The 22,601-nt window shown below is 43.5% G+C and overlaps 1 long non-coding RNA gene and 1 pseudogene across 1 annotated transcript; one reads left to right on the top strand and one right to left on the bottom strand.

The window, feature by feature from the left end:
- Positions 1–10,173: 10,173 nt before the first annotated feature.
- On the bottom strand, positions 10,174–16,913 carry LOC147170359 (uncharacterized). The gene is made up of 3 exons (XR_015095484.1): positions 16,751–16,913; positions 16,218–16,464; positions 10,174–10,304 (listed from the first exon to the last, which is right to left on the bottom strand). It is a non-coding gene; the product is annotated as an uncharacterized LOC147170359 (long non-coding RNA).
- Positions 16,914–21,013: 4,100 nt separating this feature from the next.
- LOC147170358 (uncharacterized) lies at positions 21,014–22,322 on the top strand (annotated as a pseudogene).
- Positions 22,323–22,601: the final 279 nt, after the last annotated feature.

Genomic DNA, 22,601 nt, shown 5'->3' with positions numbered 1-22,601 from the left:
GATCTTTCTGTTGGAAATGCATTAATGAAGCAATACAAGACATCTTCAAATTTCAAATATTTCCAGTCAGAAAGTCCCAACTTTTCAAATAGATCTCTCAAAATTGGTCTATGAGAGACAATGAACACTACAATGAACATTTCTAAAAATTAGAAAATAGGAAGTAATGCCAATAAACTTTGATCCTAAGGCTGCACTGGAATAAAAAATGGCATCATTGTGTAAAGTATATTGCCATGCGAGCTCAGGAGCACTTCAGAAAATCACTGTCAGTTAACACGGTTCGCTGCGACGTCTACAAATCCAAATAAAATGGAAGTAGTTAAAACTCTACCGTCCAAAGTGAAAGCCACATATCAACACCCAGAAATGCCACCGGTTTCTTTGGGACTAAACTCATCGGAGATAGACTAACGCAGAGTGGAAAAGAGTGCTGTGGATTAACGAGTCATTTAAAATAATTATTAGAGTAAAATTTCATCAATGCCTCAAATTGCGGCCAAAATATTAGCTACACAATCTAATTCAAAAGCGTGGGTGGGGCCAGGGTGGGGCCACCCCCACCCACGCTTTTGACGGGAATTAATAACTTTAATGAATTAATATAATTATAGAATGAAAAAAACAATACAAAATATACACATTCTTGATTCTGACTAACAGTTAACAAATGTATTTGAAAAATGTGTGGGAAGTGACACAACGTGATAGTTTTAGAACCCAGACGCAGAGATAGAGGTTGAGGCTGAAGCAGCTTTTATTAAACAAAACAAAAGCTCCTCATTGAGAGGGAAAAAACAAAAGCTATTCAAGGTTAAACTAAAGGCGCTCCAAAAGGGAGGAAGACTAAACTACAATCAAAACAAAATCACTCCTTAACTAAAACAATACTGTGGCTATTCAAAGTTACAAACCAAAGTTCTCTCAAGGGACAGGGCAACAAGGCTGTGGACGGTAACTGGCTTTAGTGGCTCTGACGAAAACACTTAGGCACAAGACAGGGGAGACGCAGACCATTTAACACATGAGGGTAATAGGAAACAGGTGGACACAATCAGGAATCAGGGTTGACACTGACACCACACGAGGAAGGGCAAGTGACCTGAAACGAGAGGAGTCAGAATTTTCAAAATAAAACAGGAAATGACAGGACAACCTCACCGCGGTGTGACAGTACCCCTCCCTCTAGGGCCGACTCCTGACGGCCCAGGCTGGTCAGGATGATCCCTATAGAAGTCCTCAATTAGAGAGTCATCCATAATGAAGCGGGAAGGAACCCACTGTCTCTCCTCAGGCCCATACCCCTCCCAGTCCACCAAGAACTGCTTGCCCCGGCCCCGTTTGCGGACGGCCAGCAGTCGCTTCACTTTGTAGACGGGACCCCCATCCACAATCACAGGAGGCGGCGGGGGCGAAGGAGCCGGAACCAGGGAACTCTCCCTGACTGGCTTGACTTGGCTAACGTGGAACGTTGGGTGAACACGAAGGGACCGAGGCAGGCGAAGACGGACAGCGGCCGGGTTGATCACCTTGGAGATGGGGTACGGGCCCATAAACCGTGGTGCCAACTTTTGGCATGGCACCTTCAAGTGAAGGTTTTTGGAGGACAGCCACACTTTATCCCCCGGCTGGTATGCTGGAGCAGGTCTCCTCTTCCGATCAGCTGCTCGCTTGCCTCTGTCCCTCTGGCGCTCCAGTACCTGCCGAGCGGCTGCCCAGATGCGATGGCAGCGACGGACCAAGGCATGGGCAGAAGGAACAGAGGCCTCAGACTCCAGGTTAGCAAAAAAGGGGGGATCGTAGCCAAAAACGCATTTGAATGGGGTGAGTCCTGTGGCAGAGGTAGGCAGGGAGTTATGGGCAAGCTCAACCCAGACCAGGTGTTTGCTCCACGTTGCAGGATTCTGGGAGACAAGGCACCGTAGACCGGTTTCTAACTGTTGGTTGAGGCGTTCAGACTGGCCATTAGCCTCAGGGTGGTACCCTGAGGTTAGGCTGGCTTTGGCGCCGATTAAGTGGCAAAACTCCCTCCAGAAACGAGACACAAACTGGGGCCCTCGGTCCGACACAATGTCTCTAGGGAACCCATGAACTCGAAAGACGTGGTTAATCATGACCTCAGCCGTTTCCTTGGCTGAGGGAAGCTTAGGCAAGGCAATGAATCTGACCATTTTAGAAAATCTGTCGACTACAGTGAGAACTGTGGTTTTACATCGGGAGATGGGGAGTCCTGTGACAAAATCCAGGGATATTTCTGCCCATGGTCTGGAAGGAATGGGAAGGGGCTGCAGCAGGCCCATGCGCGATCTGGTGGATGTCTTATTTCGGGCACATACCGAGCAGGCCTCGATGTACTCCCGGACCTCCGGCTCCATGGAAGGCCACCAGAATCGCCAGGAGATGGCGTACATTGTCCGTCGGACTCCCGGATGACAGGAAAGAAGCGAGGTGTGGGCCCAATGGATCACCTGTGGGCGCAGCTGCACTGGGACAAATAGTCTATTAAGCGGGCATCCATTTGGTGGAGTTGCCTCACCGTTGGCTTGTTTAACATCCCTCTCGATTTGCCATGTCACGGCTCCAACCACACAGTTCGGCAAAAGGATGGTCTCTGGTTCCTTAGCTGCAGGCTCGAGCTCATAGAGACGGGACAGGGCGTCGGGCTTGACGTTACGAGACCCCGGCCTGTAAGTGAGAGAGAAGGAAAAACGGTTAAAGAACAGCGCCCACCTGGCCTGGCGTGGGTTAAGTCTCTTGGCTTTGCGTATGTACTCCAGGTTCTTGTGATCGGTCCAGACCACAAACGGATGCTTCGCCCCCTCAAGCCAGTGCCTCCATTCTTCCAAAGCAATCTTGACAGCCAGAAGCTCTCTGTCCCCAACATCATAGTTTCGTTCAGCCTTGGATAGTCGTCGCGACAAGAAGGCGCAGGGATGCATCTTTCCATCCTTCTCTGCACGCTGAGACAGGACAGCTCCGATCCCCTCATTGGACGCATCCACTTCTACAACAAATTGCCGCTGTGGATCTGGCATTGTGAGGATTGGTGCTGTGACAAAGCGTTGTTTGAGTGCTTGAAATGCGGCTTCTGCCTCCGGTGACCAGCTGAACCTCACCAGAGGGGAGGTGAGGGCATGCAGAGGGGCAGCTATTGCGCTGAACCCTCTGATGAAGCGTCTGTAAAAGTTGGCAAACCCGAGGAATTGCTGAACCTTCTTGCGGCTATAAGGTGTGGGCCACTCCCTCACGGCACTAGTTTTAGCCAGATCCATCTGTACCTTCCCAGGGGCTATGACAAAGCCCAGGAAGGAGACAGTTTTGGCATGAAAAACACTTTTCTCTGCCTTGACATAGTTTGTTCTCAAGCAGTCTTTGAAGAACCTTGGAAACATGGATTTGATGTGTGGCTAGATCTGGCGAGTATATAAGTATGTCATCTAAATAAACATACACAAACTGGTCCAGAAAGTCTCTCAACACGTCATTAATCATGGCCTGGAAAACCGCAGGAGCATTAGTGAGACCGAAGGGCATGACTAGGTACTCGTAATGGCCACTAGGTGTATTAAACCCGGTTTTCCATTCATCCCCCTCCCGGATCCTAATGAGATGGTAGGCATTGCGCAAATCCAATTTGGTAAAGATCGTAGCTTGTTGAAGATTTTCAAACACGGAAGACATGAGAGGAAGGGGGTAGCGGTTCTTTATTGTAATGTCATTAAGGAGGCTATAGTCTATACAAGGCCGTAAGGAACCATCCTTTTTCCCCACAAAAAAGAAACCTGCTCCCGCTGGTGATGAGGAAGGACGAATCAGTCCAGCCTTCAGGGAAGTCTCGATGTATTCCTTCAGGGCCGCCTTCTCTGGTCCTGAAACAGAATATAGGCGTCCCTTGGGAATGGTGGAACCTGGAATCAGCTCTATGGAACAGTCATAGGCACGATGGGGTGGGAGCGACATGGCTTTGGTCTTGTTGAAAATCTCCTGGAGGTGATGGTAGCAAGAAGGGACGATGCTCAAATTTGGGTATTCAGAGTCTGTGAAGGAATTAACAGAAATGTGATTAACAGTCGTGATGTCCACTTCTTGAATTGGCGAACCAACCCCATGGCTCACACAATTCTTCCCCCATCCCAGAACTTCGCCAGTCAACCAGTTTACATGGGGGTTGTGTTCACACAACCATGGGTATCCTAGGACCAGAGTCTGTGAAGGAGACTGAAACACATGAAAAACTAGGTGCTCCTTATGTTTTCCAACTTGGAGCTGGATGGGTTCTGTGATGTGTGTAATGATGAATAACTCACTTCCATTTAGTGCCCTAGCCTTAATGGGCTTAATTAGTGGCTCAGTCTTGGCTCCAAAATGTCTCACAAGCCCCCAGTCTATCAGGCTCTCATCAGCCCCAGAATCTATCAGGGCATGGAGGTCTGTGGGAGTGGTGCGGTGAATGATTCTTACTGGTGTGAGTTTTCGTGGAACCGACACTGGAGTCGTAACTTGACTCACCGTTTGGGTCCTTTTGGCTGGGCAGGCGGCCACGAGATGATCTCGGTTACCGCAGTAAAAGCACAGACCTTCCAGCTTTCGGCGCAGTCTCTCCTCCAGCGAAAGCCGCGCTCTGCCCAGTTGCATGGGCTCCTCCTCTCGCCCCAAGGGAACGGGTTGGCGCTGAACTGCCGAAGAACCGAGAGGAGCTGACACACCTGGTGCTTGGAAGAGCGGGGATCCCTCCATCGTCCTTGCCCGGCGACCGCGGCTCTGCGTCACCTCCTGCAGCCGATGATCCGTCCGTATGGCAAGGGCGATGAGGGAGTCCAAATCCGGTGGCAGATCGACTGAGATGAGCAGCTCTTGGATGGACGTCGCCAGGCCCTTGAGGAAGACGTCATAGAGAGCCGTGGAGTTCTTGCCACTCTCTGCCGCGAGAGTGCGGAAGCGGATGGCATAGTCGCTCACGGAGTCCTTTCCTTGTATCAGGCTGCTTAGCTGCCGGGCCTTTTCCCGGTCGGAACAGGCTGGATCAAAGACCCTCTGAGGAGCGGCTTGGAATTCCGTGACGGAGCCGCAGAGTGGGGAACTGCGGGCCCACTCTGCCGTGGCCCAGGTTCTGGCTCTCCCAGTCAGGTGGGAAATCATGAAAGCCACCCGGGATCGATCTGTGGGAAAGGCCTGGGGGGAGTACTCAAAATGAATGTCACAGTCAGTCAAAAATGCCTTGCATTGTCTTGGCTCCCCAGAGAATCGCTCAGGGGAGGCTAGCTTGATCCCCGACCCGGTATACGGCACGGGCGGAATTGGCATGGCTGATTGAGTCTCTGGCACGGCAGGAGGGCTATTGGTGCGATCCTGAACGTCCTGTAACTGTGCTGTGAGCTGGACTATTCGCGCTGCCATGGCTGTCTGAAACTCCTTTTGCTGGGAGAGACGGGCTTCCTGAGCTCGCATTGCTGCGGCAATTTGCTCCCTCTCTGCTGGGTCCATACTGACCTAAGTGTTCTGACACAACGTGGTAGTTTTAGAACCCAGACGCAGAGATAGAGGTTGAGACAGGAAGTATTATTTACTAATATGTATTCACATTAGAGATTTAATAAACTATAATAAAATATATTTTTACATATATATACTTTATATCTACCTTTTAACACATTTTTTAAATAGTTTTATTTTTTTTGGTATGAAAAATGATCATTTGAATAAGTTATTAGCTTTTTTTGTGCTACTTTTTTCTTTTTCTTTTGCAATAACTGAATCACATGAATCATGGTGAGATGCATCATATCCAAGCTTACTCTAAGCAATTGGGTACACTCTGAACTGGTCGCCAGCCAATCCCAGGACACATACTGTATAGACAAACAACCATTCACACTCATGCTCAAAGTTAAGAATAATTTAGAGCAATCATTCTCAAAGGTTTTAGACCAAGTATTAGTACCAAAAAGGAAAAAAATACTGAGGGCCAGATCCACTAAAGGTTTGCGTAGCTTTTGCGCGGCGCTAACCGGTATAAATGGAGCAACCCGGGAGCATGTAATCCACCAAACACGCGCAGATGGGGAAATTCAGCACTAACTGCGCTGCCAACCAGATTGCGCCCCGGCGCACTAGTGGTTTTTGAGCGTACGTAAATTAGGTCATTTGCATACATTTGGCGGAGAAATTGTCCACCTCTACGCTAATGAGATTCATTGAGAAACAGTGTTGAATTCACTAACACCAGCACTAATAGCCACACGGAGTTTGAATGACGCAAACAACGTATATGGAAGGTTGGTGTAAACTTGGCGCTTCCTTGATCCTGTGGAATTAGGCTCTCATTGTGGCAGGGAGAAGGCCAGGCATGCAGAGCTGCCTGCCCCACTATCCACTCAGATCACGCACTGTGCGTAGGGTGGGGGTCTTTTGCGATGCCTTCATGGGGCCCTAAGCAAAAAACTCCTATCACTGCTAATATTAGTGATTATTTGTCATTCATACTCCTATAAACTTACAAACCAAATTCCCAAAAAGTTGGGACACTATACAAATTGTGAATAAAAACTAAATGCAATTATGTGCAAGGGCCACATTTCAATATTCTGTTCAGAATAGAACATAGATGACAGGTCAAAAGTTTAAACTGAAAAAAATTATAATTTTAAGGGAAAAATAAGTTGATTGTAAATTTCATGGTGCCAACAAATCTAAAAAAAAAAGTTGGGACAGGTAGCAATAAGAGGCTAAGTCTGGTCTTCCAGCTGTTTTTTTTTATAAGTGGAATTGCAATTAAACAGCAGACCACTAATGACATTGGCAACTTGATTGGAGTGTAAAAAGAGCTTCTCGGAGTGGCAGTGTCTCTCAAAAGTGAAGATGGGTAGAGAATCACCAATTCCTCCAATGTTGCGCAGAAAAATAGTGGAGAAATATCAGAAAGGTGTTTACCAGCGAAAAATTGCAAAAAGGTTGAAGTAATCATCATCTACAGTGCATAACATCATCCAAATATTCAGAGAATCTGGAACAATCTCTGTGTGTAAGGTTCAAGGCCAATAAATCATACTGGATGCCCATGATCTTCGGGCTCTTAAAGGGCACTGCACCGCAAACAGGAATGCTTATTGTAAGGGAAATCACAGAATGGGCTCAGCAATACTTCCAGAAAATATTGTGGGTGAACACAATCCACCGTGCCAGCCGCCGTTGCCAGATGAAACTCTACAGTACAAAGAAGAACCCATTTCTAAAGCAGCCCAAGTGCAGGCGTTTTTCTGGGCCAGGGGTTATTTAAAATGGAGTGTAGCAAAGTGGAAACCTGTCAGACGAATCACGATTCCAAGTTTTTTGTGGATTGTGCAGCTAAAATTACAGTTTGTGCCGCAACGGTTTTATAGATATTAAACATTTTAGTTTCATGTGATGACGTCATCCAGCCCCCCGTTTAGTTCAGATTGGAGCCGAAAGGGTGCCAATCATTTGTACTGCGTTAGTGCTGGTTTGTGCTGTTAATGATTTCATTTGTGCTGCGACGGTTTTATAGATATGACATATTTAAATTTATGATGCAGTCATCCAGCCCCCCATTTCCTTCGAAATGCACCCAAAATAGTGCCAATCGTTTGTGCTGCGTTAGTGCTGGTTTGTGCTGTTAAAATTCTCGTTTGTGCTGTGACGGTTTTATAGATATGTCATATTTAATTTATGATGACATCATCCAGCCCCCCATTTCTTTCGAAATGCACCCAAAATCGTGTCAATTATTTGTGCTGCGTTCGTGCTGGTTTGTGCTGTTAAAATGTTAGTTTGTGCTGCGACGGTTTTATAGATATGACACATTTAGTTTCGTCTGATGACGTCACCACTAATGCTCTGGTGGTGACACACGACGCAGCCTTAATTTGTTTTGGATGCGGTCTATTGAGAAGGGTCGTCTCATGGTAGCCTACCACACTCAGGGAAGTTTTCGTGTGATCACGTCACGGCGTTTGTGCTGCTTACTGTACTATTAACCATGCACCTGGAGAAAGCAACCTTCAAATCTGTAAACAGAGTGTGAAACTGGAACAAGAGTGAGCCCAACTGCTGAGAGGTGCAGATCAAAGTCTCAATGAAAGTTAAAAAATATCATTTGTATGCCGTGATTGCCTCAAAACGTTGTGCAACAAATACCTTCATTTTTGTCCATGCCTTTCTCATGAATTTGTTTTATTAAAATAATTCTGTTTGAACACAATTCAGAAGTCTGATTTTCATTAACTTATTACATATGCTTTTTCTTTCATACCGACAATTTTGTCCATGTTAATTTGATCATGAGTACTTAATAAACACATTTCTACAAGTCATTCCTTCATTTTCTATGCTGTTTGCACGTAGCTTAAAATTGTTTTAGGTCATCTAGAGTTCACCCATCTTAAAACTCTTTGACCGCCATAAACGTTATAAAACGTTTAGTATAAACCTACGGAAGGGCGCCGAGGACGTTAAAAGACGTTCACTATGTTTTTTTTGGAAACGGGTGGATGAAAGCCTTGGGCAGCTGTGCTGAAAGTATCAGGCAGATCTAGTTAGTATAATGACTCGTTTTGGCCCCTAGATGGCAGCGATGACTCTTTGCACAAGGTTGGGTGGCCCGCCCACCGTGGGCGTCAGTAGAAGACGTGAGGTGGAGCTAGAGTGTTGAGGAGACAATGGCTGATGATGCAACCGGTTGCAAGCAGCTCACGCTTGAGCATTTTTTTAAAAAACGGAAAGCATCGATCAATACTAAAAAGCGCATTGATGTCGACGATGATGATGACTCCGAGCTTGACGCCAAAGTTGGAAGCCTTGACGCGACCGTTATGATCACGTGGTAATCCTCACCGGCTAGCGCGGCTAGCGCTGCTAACGCCGGAAAACGCGCAGCACAATCGACCGGGTACTTCTACACAAGCGGAGATTTGATCGGGCGAAGGAAGAGTTGTCGAAAAGCATCGACTAATGCACCTTGATGATGATGATGATGGTGAATCCCGAGGTTGACGCCACAGTTGGACGCCACAGTTGGACGCGGCCTTTATTCTCACGTCATAAAGCCTACCGGCTAGCGCTGCTAACGCCGTAGCTGCACAAGTGGACATTTTGTCGGACAATGAAGTCCCCGAGTCCAATGCATATTCATCGGAGGAGCGGGTACAGTCTGATCACGGAGAAGACACTGGTTCTGGACTACGATGCCACCATGAATGGAGTGGATAAGATGGATCAGAACATCTCTTACCACCCGGTATAGCAACTGAAGGACATGAGGAAGCCAGACGTAACACCACCGTAACGTAACCGTAGCATGATCCTGATATTAGACTTGATGGCAACACACACTGCAGTATATACTTGCTATTCCCCGGAAAAAACGGCCTGCAAGAAAGTGTAGCTTCTGCACGCAAAGAGGCAATCTGTTGTGCAAATGCTGTTGCGTCTCCTTGCACGCAGGGGAGTGTTACACAAAAAGAAAAACTGTCGTTGAAACATCCACATATTTGTAAATAGCACCACAGTTGCACACATTTGTAAATAGTTTGCCAAATTGTTGTCAAATTGTTACACTGTTGAATGTAAATAAACGTATTTTGCTATCAAAAAACACTTTTTCATTCTTGGTGGTAGTGTTTTATAGAAGTAAAGCACTATTTAGGTGTTTGTGGCATCATTCATGGACAAAAAGAAGTGTAAAATTCACTAGAGTGCATGAAATAATATCGTTTCACTAAAAGCTTGATTTCTCCGTATTTGGGTCCAAAACAAGCGAAATCGGATGAAACTAACCATTTTCTATTGTTGATTACTAAAGAACGGAATAAGGTAGAAACAAACTTTTTTTTTCTGATGAAAGATGAAAGTTCAATCTTTCATTTGGTAGTACGTGTGTTTCCATAGTCCAAACAGAACATTTTCTGTGGACCTTGAAATATCAGTCAAAATGCTTAAATCGGCTGGCACTGACGGCATCCCTTTTCTGAAAACGTCTGGCAGTCAAAGAGTTAACCCCCCCCCCCCCCCCCCCAAACTTCAAATGTACACAACAGTCGACCTGACAAGATGAATATGATTTTATTTTGCACAATATTAATGTTGGTAAAACATAACTTTAATGTGTGCAACCAATTTCCCTGCACACTGGCAGCTCAAAGCTCTTCATGTCAGGTCATTTGCGTGCGCAGATAGCTCAAGAACTCGTTGAGGGCAGGATGGAACCACATGTATGGCGTGCATCACAGGCAGAGATACTGATGAACTTCGGAGATCCTGAGCCAAGCCATCTCCCAAATTTGGCCACCCTGCTCAAGGCAAAGCAGGAGAAAAATAACATGGCATTAGATAACAAAAAAAAAAGTTTTTTGTCATTGCAGCTGCTGAAGTACAGTGCACCTCACAGTGGTAGCATTAAAAACATTGGACTGGACAAGTTTTTCTGTCACTAGCTAAACACAAATGCATGTGTACAAGACATTATCCCAAAAATGTAAACCAACAGTATGTTTTAATGCAACGGGCTCAGTAGTTAAAAAACTAGTGAGACCGAATGGCTCACCAGTATCTTCCTTTATCTGGGTGTTATGAGGGCATAACAGCTCTAGTATACCAGTGGTGCAAATGCTGTCAGAGAAGTGATATCCCCACGCTCCGATCCACCCGCCTCCTAGGCATGTCAGTGAGTGTATGTGGTGCATTAAAAAAATAAATAGGGGTGGGGGAGGGGGGGCCGCGGCGGGGACACGGACAGGGGACCGCAGCACTGCTCTATACTGCGGTCTGCCCCAACCGATGGCACCCCCCCCCCGACACCCCCCCCACACACACACACCAGTGTGGTGCATTAAAATTGGAGGGGAGTTGTAGGGCGAAGACGGTGTTTCCACCCTACCCCACCCCCCCAAAGTGTGTTATGTGCCCTATATGTCTATAAAAGTGTATTGTGCAAAACTAGTGCAGTGAGTTAAGAGGAGCGACCAGCGGGGCCCCCCCCAACCGGGCGGGGGCAGGAGGCGCAACCGCCCACCAAACCCCCACCCACCCCATATGGCATATGGGACCAGCCCGGCGGGGCGATAGGGTTCGCCCCCCGGATACTGGGGCCCGCCCGAGGTGCCAGGAGGTCCACCGGAGCGGGGCGGGCAAAACACCAATACCCACCAACCCACCCTCCCGGCCCGCGGAGCGCCGAGACCCGGGCCACGGATGGAGGGGAGGGGAAGGAAGGCGTACAGGGGAGGGGGAAGGGAGGGGGAAGGAGACGACAAGAAGGGCAAGGGGCAGCGGCAGGGCCGCAGAGAGAGGGGGAGAGGAGGAAGGGTGACGAGGGAGAAGGGGCAGGGAGGCGGAGGACGGGCGGGGAGAGGCGAGGAGGGAGAGGCAGCAAAGGGGAGGAGAGAGGGAACCACGGGGCACCCCGGCGGCCCACAGGCCCCGAACCGCGTCGCCGGGCCCAGAGTGACGGACCGCGCCGGAGCAGCGCCGCCCCGGACACCAGGGAGAGCCCCGCAACGCAGCACCCCCCAAGAGACCCAGGGAACGGCCAAGACGCAGCCGCCACCCAGCAGCCAACAGAGGGTCAGATCCGCCCATGCCCAGCCAGGGGGGCTAGCACCTATAGAATTAACCCACTGGCATGCAGTGAATCCGAATATTTAACCCTTAGTGCCCATTGGAGGTGAATCTGCTCGATCCTGTTGGCAGCAGCTGGGTTCCTGACTATAAAAACACAACCATTAGTTACAAATTGCCAAATACAGAAACATCAATGTAAGTTATCGCGATGCGGTGGCTCTCGCTAACAGGCAGAATTAAGTAACCAGGTTTAGGTTAAAATATTCTATATACGTAGACCATGTTTCTATAAATTTTGATATTTGGTTTTTATTTGAGGCAGATATTTTTTCCATTAAAATGTGATTTATGAGGAGGTTAGACCATTGGTCGATATTCAGAGTTTGTTTATTTTTCCAGTTAACAAGAATTGTTTTTTTTGCGATAGTAAGGGCTACAAGTGTAGATTGAAATTGTTTATGTGGTAAGTCAGTTGTTGTTAAGTCACCTAGCAAACACACGTTTGGAGAGAACGGTATCCTACAGTCCAAGATAGCGGAAAGTTTTTCTAAGACTTTAGTCCAGAAATACATAACCGGAGTACATAACCATAAAGCATGAAAATAAGTGTCTGTAGTGTTTTGTAAACACTGGAGACAAATGTCGGAGTCTGAGAGTCCCATTTTCTTCATCATATATTGAGTAATGTATGTTCTATGAATAATTTTATATTGGATAAGTTGCAAATTTGTGTTTTGTCATTTAAAAAAAAACTTGAATCCAAAAGTCAGATTCCGGAGCTATAGACTGTCTGTCTCCCATTTCGAAACGGGTAAAGACATTTTATCAGTATATGAAAGTAACTTAGATATTTTTGAGAGTTTTTTTGTTGTTGTCGGAGAAAGCTTGGTAATATCTTTAGCTAAAACAGGCGGTTGGAGCGTACCCTGAAGTGTTGGAATTTGTTTCTTTATCATACTTTTAACTTGCAAATAATGTAAAAAGTTTCCGTTTTTTATCTTGTATTTTTGGAGCAAGGATGTATATGATATAAACATATTATCTGAAAAGAGATGGTGGAGATGTGTAATTCCTTTCTGCTCCCACACACCTAAATAAAACGAGTGCTGGAACCAGTTAGCCGTAGGTTTAAATGTAATCATTGAGAAAAAATTGTTTATTTTGGGTAAAACTTTCATTTTAATAGTGGCTATTGATCCTATTAGAGAAATAGGAAGATTATTCCAGCGCTCCAAGTCACTATAAATGCTAGTTACTCCAGAAGTGGAGTAAAGTTTAAATGAATTAAATCAGTTAATTTAGGTGAGATTTTTATGCCTAAATATTTTAAATTATCTATAGGAAATGAGTAGTATGGGTCCTGGCTTGCAGGGTTCCATGAATTTTCTGTAATAGGTAGAAGTGTTGATTTTGTCCAGTTAATAGAATAGTCTGATAACTGTGAGAATTTAGTTATTAAGTTAAATACTTCCCCTAACGAAATAGCAGGCTTTTCTAAATAAAGTAAAATATCATCGGCATATAGATTAATTTTATGTTCTGTTACCCCAGAGTGAATTCCTTGAATCATTCTTTCCTGGCGTATGGCTAATGCAAGCGGTTCAATAAATATTGCAAATAATAAAGGCGACAGTGGGCATCCCTGTCTTGTGCCTCTCTGTAGAGTAAAACTCTTAGATATAATCCCATTAGTAGTAACAGTAGCTTTAGGAGAATCATATAATACTGACACCCAGTGAATAAATGACTTCCCAAAGCCAAATTTATTTAAAACAGCAAAGAGGAAGGACCAGTTAACTTTATCAAAAGCTTTTTCTGCATCCAATGATATAATAACTGCCTTTTTATCATGCCGCTGTGACATACTAATAAGGTTAAAGAGCCTTCTAATATTATTAGTAGAGTGACGCTCTCGAATAAAGCCTGTTTGGTCGCTATGAATGATTGTCGGGATTACTGTTTCTAATCTAGATGTAAATGCCTTAGTGATAATTTTAATATCAGTGTTAATTAGTGAAATCGGACGGTAACTTGATGGAAGGGTGGGGTCTTTTTCTGGCTTTAATAAAAGTTTAATTGCTGCTGTATTCATGTGTGGGCGTATGTGACCATTAGTTTTAATTTCTGTAACTACTCTTAAGAATAGTGGAGCAAGCATTGACCAGAAGTGCTTTAAAAATATAGCCGGATAACCATCCGGGCCGGGTGCTTTGCCATTTGGCATACTATCTAGAGCACTGTACAACTCGTTTATAGTAAGTGGTGCATCTAACATATCTTTATATTCAGTAGTTACCTGAGGTATATTTAAGCTACTGAGGAATGCCTCAATATGCTCTGGGTTAGGTTTATTAGTTTCTGAGTATAGGTTGTGATAATAATTATAAAAAATTTGATTAATTTCTTCTGGTGATTGTGTACATTCACCAGTTGTACCTTTAATAGCCGTTGTAAGCGATTTTTCCCGATTACGTTGAAGTTGGTTTGCAAGAAATTTACCTGATTTGTTATTATATTCAAAGTTGTTGTATCTCAATTGTTGTATTATAAACTCTGTCTTTTTAGTTAACATATCGTCTAACTGTATTTTTGTATTTTGTAAGTCAGTCCATATTTGGTTATTTGGGTTTATTGCGTACTCATCCGTCAGTTGTTTAATTTTATCTTCCAAGTCTTTTTCTAATTTTTGATCCTGTTTCTTTTTATAAGATGAATATGATATAATTTTACCTCTAATTACTGCTTTCCCAGCTTCCCAGAGAAGAGCTGGAGATAGGTCTGGAGAGTCATTTATTTCCAAAAAGTCTGCCCATTCTTTTCTTATAATTTTGTCAAATTCTGCGTCGTTTAGTAGTGAGATGTTAAAACGCCATGTAGGTGGTGGTTTAAAGGTATAATCAACTTGTAGGGAAAGGGAGACTGGTGCATGGTCGCTAATAATAATAGGATGTATTTTTGTAACGGTTTTATCAGCAATAGAATTATTTGTAAGAAAAAAATCAATTCTTGAAAAGGACCGGTGCACAGCGGAAAAGAAGGTAAATTCCTTCTTATTTGGGTTTTTAAGTCTCCAGCTGTCGACGAGGCCAAAGTCATCCATATATTCCCCTATTACTTTTGTAGATTGTGATCGCCTTATACATGTTGTTTTATTAGAACGATCTATTAATGGATTTAAGGTTGTGTTAAAGTCTCCTCCAATAATAATAGTAGAGTTCGCTGCTAATTCAAACAGCTTAGAGAAAAATTCATGGAAAAAAGCCGGATCATCATTATTAGGGGCATATAAATTACCGAATGTATATATTTTATTAAATATAGTCACCTGAATAATAATGTATCGGCCCTCTGGGTCTGTTATTGTATTATTTAGAGTAAAGAGTAAATTCTTATGTATGAGTATACAGACTCCTCTTTGTCTACTGTTATAAGGGGCAGAGTACGCTTGGCTAAAATTCTTATCAATAAGTAATTTTTCTTCAGATTTTTGTAGGTGGGTTTCTTGTAGGAGGCAAATATCTGCTTTTAATTTTAAGAGATGGTCTAAAGTTTTTATTCTTTTTGCCTGTGAGCGAGCGCCACAAACATTCCAGGAAACCAGAACTAATTTATGCATACAAATAATATAAACTCAGTCCTATGTATATATCTGTATAGGCCATTTGCCACCACTGGCATGTTATAGGATAGAATCAAAGTGGTTAGGTGATTTATATAGTTTGTATAAAATATGAGGTAATGTATAAGGTAACGTGTAAGGTAATGTGTAAGGTAACGTGTAAGGTAACGTGTAAGGTAACGTGTAAGTAAATAAAACAGTGCAAAAACGAGTAGGGCGGTGAAAGTGAAGGAAATTAACAGGGGATTAAACATAACAATACACCAGTAACCCAAGCGAGATTTTTTATTTATTTATTTAAATATACTTTAGATATAGTTGTGTATTAATATTATATTTATACTATAGCCTAAACATAATAAGTATTCATATTTTTGGTTTTATAACCACATATACAGTATATGTATACACCTAGTAATCAAACTAAGTTTAGTTCCACCAATGCTAATTAGAACAGCCAGGGAGTGGAATTGGGGTTCCGGAATAGTTGGCCATCGATATATAACTTATCAACGGCTATCGTAGTCCGTTTACCCTCCTGCCTATTTTGTTTCATTATAGGAAACAGTACCTTTCGCCGCTCATTGATCTCTCTCGGGAATTGATCATTCATTCCAAATGAGGTCCCTTTAAGCTCCCGTCCTTTACTTTTAACAAATAATTTCTGTTTAAAATGCTCAAACTTGGCAATAATAGGACGGGGTTTGTTGCCTCTACGGGCTCCAAGCCGATGTACCCGGTCAAAAGAGATGTTATTTACCGTCTCCTGAGGAATTTTTAATGAATTCGTCATAATTTTTTTTATCTCAACCTCTGGGTTATCAGAGGTATTCTCAGAAATACCTGAGAATATTAAATTCTCCCGCATACTACGGGATTGGACATCTAAAACTGTTTCTTTTAGCGTTTTATTCTCTTTTTTCATAGTTTCCAGCTCGGCTGAAACAGCCGTGAGTGTAGAATGTAGCTCGGCATTTTCCTGTTTAAGGACACTTACGTGCTGACTGACGAATTCCAGGCTTACCTTTAATTCTTTGACGTCCTCGAGGATGAGGCCGAGGACGTCAAGTTTTTTATTTATGGACTCCAGCACACTGACCGAAACGTCCGTAGTGGTTAGGTCGTCCGTGTCCGTCGCTGAGTCGTTTTTCCTCTTCTTCGAAGAAGGTTTCTTCGACGGTTTCTCGATGTTAGGATCCTCCATCGCGCAGCTGTAAAAATATCCGTCGATGAAACGTTCAAGGTCCTCCACGTTGGGTGGTATTTCAGATCTGCCGGATGAAAGAGAGAAGAGAAAAGCCAAGATATATGATGGTTAAATTTGGATTAGTTTAGTATAATAGAGCTAGTTCTATCTTAGCAGCAGGGCGCCGCCATGTTAGGGTTTCTGGTCTCGCTGTAGGTCTCGCGATAGTCACAGCATCTCGTGAGCGACTCCTTTGTATTCTCCTTTTTAATAATTTCCAGCTCGGCTGAAACAACCGCGAGTGAAGAGTGTAACTCGGTATTATCCCGTTGGAGGTCACTTACCTGTTGGCTGACGAATTCCAGGCTTACCTTTAATTCTTTGACGTCCTCGTGGATGAGGCCGAGGACGTCAAGTTTTTTATTTATGGTCTCCAGCACACTGAGGGCTTTCCGATGATAAAACATCGTCCTTTTCTTCGCGGCGGCGATCCTCCTTGCGTTGCGAGCTCGAAAGAAGTGTCACATCTGAAGCACCACAAAAAACATAACGAGCAATCTATACCGAGTAGCGTCGTCCTCCATGGCTTCCGTGTTTTGGTTAAGTGTTATTTCCCACGCTCGACTATTGTGTCGCATCTGGTTATGCGTTACTTCCGCCCAGCGTCCCAGATGCACATTGGAGGTGGAAACGTGTGTGCGTGGGTTGGGCTGTACGGCAAGCCCTTTGAGCATTTATTCCATATCCTTGTTATCAGACAGTAGTGTTTCTCACTAGTTCATTTTTAGTCAGCACTAGTTGGACAATTAGCCACACTAGCTAATCACTTTGTCATTCTTGTTGCACAGAAACTCTGACTAGTCACTAATTTTCAGCAACGTGTGAATTAGTCAAACGTAAATTCTCCTCAATGATTGCCGTGCACTAGTTAGGTTGTGAGAGCTGAAACACCCACTAATTAACTAGTGAAAGACAAAACACTGGCAAGTTAACTAGTGAATGGCTTTTAAAGTCCAAATGTTGAACTAGTGACACGCAAATGTTTTACTAGTTAACTAGTGATGCCCCAAATATCCACTAGTTACACTAGTGAGACATTTTGACTGAACTATTTCAACTAGTGAGGTCCAAAACGTTCATTAGTAGAACTAGTGGATGCCAACATGCTCACTAGTCAACTAGTTACACCCAAGAAAATAATGAGGAGGTGGGGCAGACATGCATCCAGGATTCCTATTGGCTCTGCAGTTAAAATACACCAATCAAGATTCAGATTTTGTCATTATCCCACCCCCTTTAATTGCATGTTTTACACTAGTTTACAAGTTGTCCTGAGGAATTAGAGCTTGTTAACAAATGGATGCCTATTACGGTTACATGTTAACTAGTGAATGCAGAAACCCAGACTACACACTACTTGCATCTATTTGGACCTTACAAGCTTACTAGTGAGGCTTAAAATGTTCACTAGTTAACTAGTAAATGCAGAGATATCCACTAGTTACACAAGTTGGGCTCATTATGATCCCACTTGTTAACTAGTGAAACACGTGTTTTCCTACAAGTAAAGTATCTATGTACAGAGTGAGTAACTAGTAAACTCGTGACACAGATTTTCTTATCACTAGCTTACTAGTAGAACATATTTTCAAGACTGAACTATTACAGACTTTGACTGTGCAAGTTTCACATAATTGCTCACTAGCTGGCATGTACACACAACTAGTTAACCAGTGAAAATAATTTCATTTCACTAGTTGACATGTTTGCCAGTTACAACACTTCACAAGTTCACTAGTTGTGTGCACATGTCAACTAGTGAACTAGTAAGCATTTTTGTATATTACGCCTATTATACTAGAAACATCAACTAGTGCAACAAAATTCACTACATGTTAGATATTTGCTATACTAGTTGTGCACAGTTGCCTACCAGTGCTACATAAGGGTCCACTAGTTAAAAGACACGCCCAACATGTAGGAAAAATGTCTAACGTGTTCTGTCAAATCTTGTACAAGTTCATTTATTGGTCTGACTTGTGAAAGAAAATGTCTTCCACTAGTTAACTAGTTAAATAAACATCAGTGTCACTACTTAACTAGTGACTCAGTCTGGATGTAACTAGCTTGCAAGAGAGAAACCAAGTGATTCACTAGTTAACAAGTGAGGTCAAAACTAGCCCAACTGGTGCCACAAGTGGGTATATTTGCATTTACTAGTTCACTAGATCACATTTTGTATCTCACTAGTCAGCTAGTAAGGTTGGGAAGATCCCAACTAGTGTAACTAATATACATTCTATGCCTTCCTAGTTAACTAGTAATCGATTTTAAACCTTACAAGTGAACCACTAAGGTACGAAAAAACGCAACTGGTGATACCAGTGGACATTCGGCCCTTACACGTCAACATGCAAAATGCAACAATAGACTATAGACGTCTTTAATGCGACTCAAACGCCAACACGTTTACTAGTGGACTGCATGCAAATAAAGCAAACGGGACAAGAACTTTGATTGGTCGATATTCAAATTAGATGTCTTGAAGCTTTAACCCTTAAGTGCCTGGAACGCAATAACTCTAAAGAAAATAAACCGTATTTACAAAACACATGCTTAAGCATTGTGGCTGTTTTCAGTTTGTTTGTTTTATTTTTAAGTAACGGGATAAGTACTTTTGCACTGTATAGATACAGTGCAATATACAGTGCATAGACAGAGAGTGTCCAGTGGGCTCAAAAATTGACACTTTAGTGGTGTCAGAAGAGACTCGAACTAGTGATGTAGCAGTCATTTTTGGACTTACTTGTTAACATGTACGCTCAATGTAAGCTTACTTGTTAACATGTAAGCTCAATGTAAGCTTACTTGTTAACATGTAAGCGTACTTGTTAACATGTAGGCTCAATGTCAAGCTTACTTGTTAACATGTACGCTCAATGTCAAGCTTACTTGTTAACACGTACACTCAATGTAAGCTTACTTGTTAACACGTACGTTCAATGTAAGCTTACTTGTTAACATGTATGCTCAATGTAAGCTTACTTGTTAACATGTATGCTCAATGTAAGTGTACTTGTTAACATGTATACTCAATGTAAGTGTACTTGTTAACTTGTAAGGTCAATGTAATGTGTCTACTAGCCTACGAGTGGGCACGCTGAGCTTGATATCACGCATATCAAGCTCGGTGTGCATGTTGACATCCTTGTGTGCATGTTGACATGCTTGATATTGTAGAGGGTCTTCTGCCCAGATTTAGTTATAACTGTTTTAATTTAGTTATAACTTTTTTGATTTAGTTATAACTGTTTTGATTTAGTTATAACTGTTTAGATTTAGTCATAACTGTTTTAATTTCCTCAGTAGAGCTGGGTGAGTGTTTAAATGATGTTTGGGGGGGCCTCCTCTATTTTCATAACAATGGGCCATTTGTCTGGGGTTGAAGCCAATGTGTTAATATGATTTCTTTGTAAGTCTTATCTTATGCTAGGTGACGTCAGGTCTGAGACCTACTATATTTCCACATCAAAAGGCCATCTGTCAATGTGTATTGAATGCTGTAAAAGTCTGTCTTGGCTGGGGGCTGGTGGCTGGGAGGAGAAAGGCGGGGGGGGGGGGGGGAGAAGGGGGTGGTGGTACCGCCCTTCTAGATAGTATAAGAATGTTGTAAGTGTCAGCAATTTTGGCACTTGTGAAGGAACTGTTCACCGATCTCCAGTCTGTATTCAGAAAATCAACATTCTCTCCACCCGGAAAAAAACTAACACGCGAAGAAAAGATACATTTCTTCAACAGATGGTGACCCGGAATGTGATTTTCGGGTTGAGGTGTTGGTCAGCAGACAGAACATCAGGCGCCAAGTAATTACAGGTAAGAGGACATTTATCCTCCTAGTTGATTTTCTGTCTATTGAGTACTCTGAGACCTGTTTTCACGTCATCTAATTTGTGACTAAATTAGATAAGAGATCTAAGTGAACAGATATTAGTAAAGTCTAAAATACAAGGTTGTTTCGTTCCTTTACGGAATCCTAGAAACAAGAAGTCCTTGTTTTTGGATTTTACTAAGACATTAAATATACAAGGTGGTTTCGTTCTATTTTGGTTTTGTTCTATTTTAGAATCCTAGAAGCTGTAGAATCCTAGAAACTGAAATCCTTGTATACGCAGTAACGTTACGATGAATTGAGCGCAACTGAGTGAAGAGAAATAAGAGGAATAGTTCGACCACTTCTGTGAAATTAAGGCTCGGACATTTATTTTATTTGGGGGGGGGGGGGGTATAAGCAATGTTTTTGAATAAATAAAAAAAGCCTATGTGTAACTGTGGTACCACAAATAAGACGTCACTGAATTAATAAAAAAATAAAATATAATAATAAATAAGGAAGTAAGTAAATAATATAGAAATGGAGGGAGTATTTTACCGCAAAAATTAATGGTTTGACCTACGTGTTCTTCCAAACCATGGTCAGAACATGTTGTTGAGTGAACAGGTAAAACATGCGTGTCAAGTATGTGTGGGAGGGGTGCTTGAAAAAGATAGAGATGGAGAGAAAGAATTATTGAATAATTGGATGAAAACTTGTTGTGAGGGGGGGATGTTTGGTGTCATTGATGAAAGAGGTGGAACAAGCATGTGTGAAGAAAAGAAAGTTGTTGGACAAAGAAGTTGAAAGGACAAATAGGTTTTCTACCAGAGGTAGAAAAGTCAGAGTGCACTGTAGAAGAGTAGATAAGATGATGGCTAATGCTAGAATGGCTATGGGTCTAGGAAGGATGTGAGAGAAGCAAGGAAAGAGAAGACATTAGCATGACCGGACGTCGCTCAGACAGTACTCCCCAAAGATCAGTTACGCGTTCTCAGACAATTTTTCAAGCCCCAATGATGGCAAAAGTTGACCCCGCAACAGGAAACTCTGCCATGGTTTATAAACCTTACTTGCCCTCTGACTTAAGTGTGTTGATGCAGAAATTTCCCCCAATGCAGGCGGGTGGTGAATATTGGTTGAGATCTGTGCAGAGAGCGGCTACAGGGCAGATTTTAACCGCAGGGGATGTGCACGCGCTCTTGACTCAGGCGTGCCCACTTTCTGAATTAGAAGTGTTGATGAATAATTCAGGGTTGTCCTCTTTAATGGATGGTGAGGCCCTCTCACGTGATAATTACCTGACACTGTTTTCAGCGCTTGACTCACTGTTTCCTATTCCTGAGCTTGTCATTTCAGACTTGATGTTCGCTCCAAAAGCTGACGAGGAGGCTGCGGCATTCATTGACCGTGCCCTTGTAGAATATTCTTTGAAAACTGGACACTTGCCGACTGACTCTGCACTATATTCACAAGTTTTTAGAGCAGCGGTGGTGAAAGGTGTCCCTAAGTCTGTTGTGCAGGCAACATCCTGAATCCTGATCTTCCTGGTGCAGACCACACCCGGTGGCTGTCTCATCTGAAACACCACCTGAGGAGGTATGCTAAAGATATAGAGTCAAAAACAGAAAAACATAGGAATACTGAATTACAATTAGCAATAATGCAATTAAAACATTTTAAGAAACGAGAGGAGAATATTGCTCCTCCGGCTTCTACTGTTAACTCATCACCAACTGTTATGTCTGAGTGTATTATGTATCAGTCGGGTCCATTCATGGGTCGGAACCAGTGCTACAACTGTGGCCGCACTGGACACTGGGCTCGTGACTGTCAGCAACGCCCACAAGGCTGGAGAGGCAGAGGAGGCAGGCGTCAACAAGAAGGGCGCGGCTACAACCAGCCGAGGGGACGTGGTTACCCCTCACCCCACACACAGAACGCTCCACAGCGTCAAGCTCCACCCCAGCAGCAGTACCCGCCTGTGCCAAACCAGCAGTTCCTGCCGCCATCTAGTGGACAGTTTCCGCAATGATGGGGCCCTGAATTCACATGCCAAGGTCTGCAGGAACCTATGATTGAACTAACGGTAGGAGGAACTTCTTTACCATTTATGGTCGACACTGGAGCTCGTCACTCCACTATTATGACATTGCCACCTGATAGTTCCCTCACCGCCGAAGGCATTTCATTAGTTGGATTCAAGGGAGAAGAAACTATCCTGCATATGACAACTCCTGTACATACCCAGTGTTTCACACAAACTTTGCTTCACTCCTTTGTGTACGCACCAAACTGTCCAGTGAATCTTTTGGGAAGAGATCTTCTTATAAGGACTGCTCCGTTGATCC

The sequence above is a fragment of the Leptonotus elevatus genome, chromosome 7 (genome assembly GCF_054856555.1).
Source record: "Leptonotus elevatus isolate MCC_2025b chromosome 7, RoL_Lele_1.0, whole genome shotgun sequence".
Lineage (NCBI taxonomy): Eukaryota > Metazoa > Chordata > Actinopteri > Syngnathiformes > Syngnathidae > Leptonotus > Leptonotus elevatus.
Note: the sequence above shows the minus strand (reverse complement) of the source record. Positions and strands in the feature narration are given on the sequence as shown.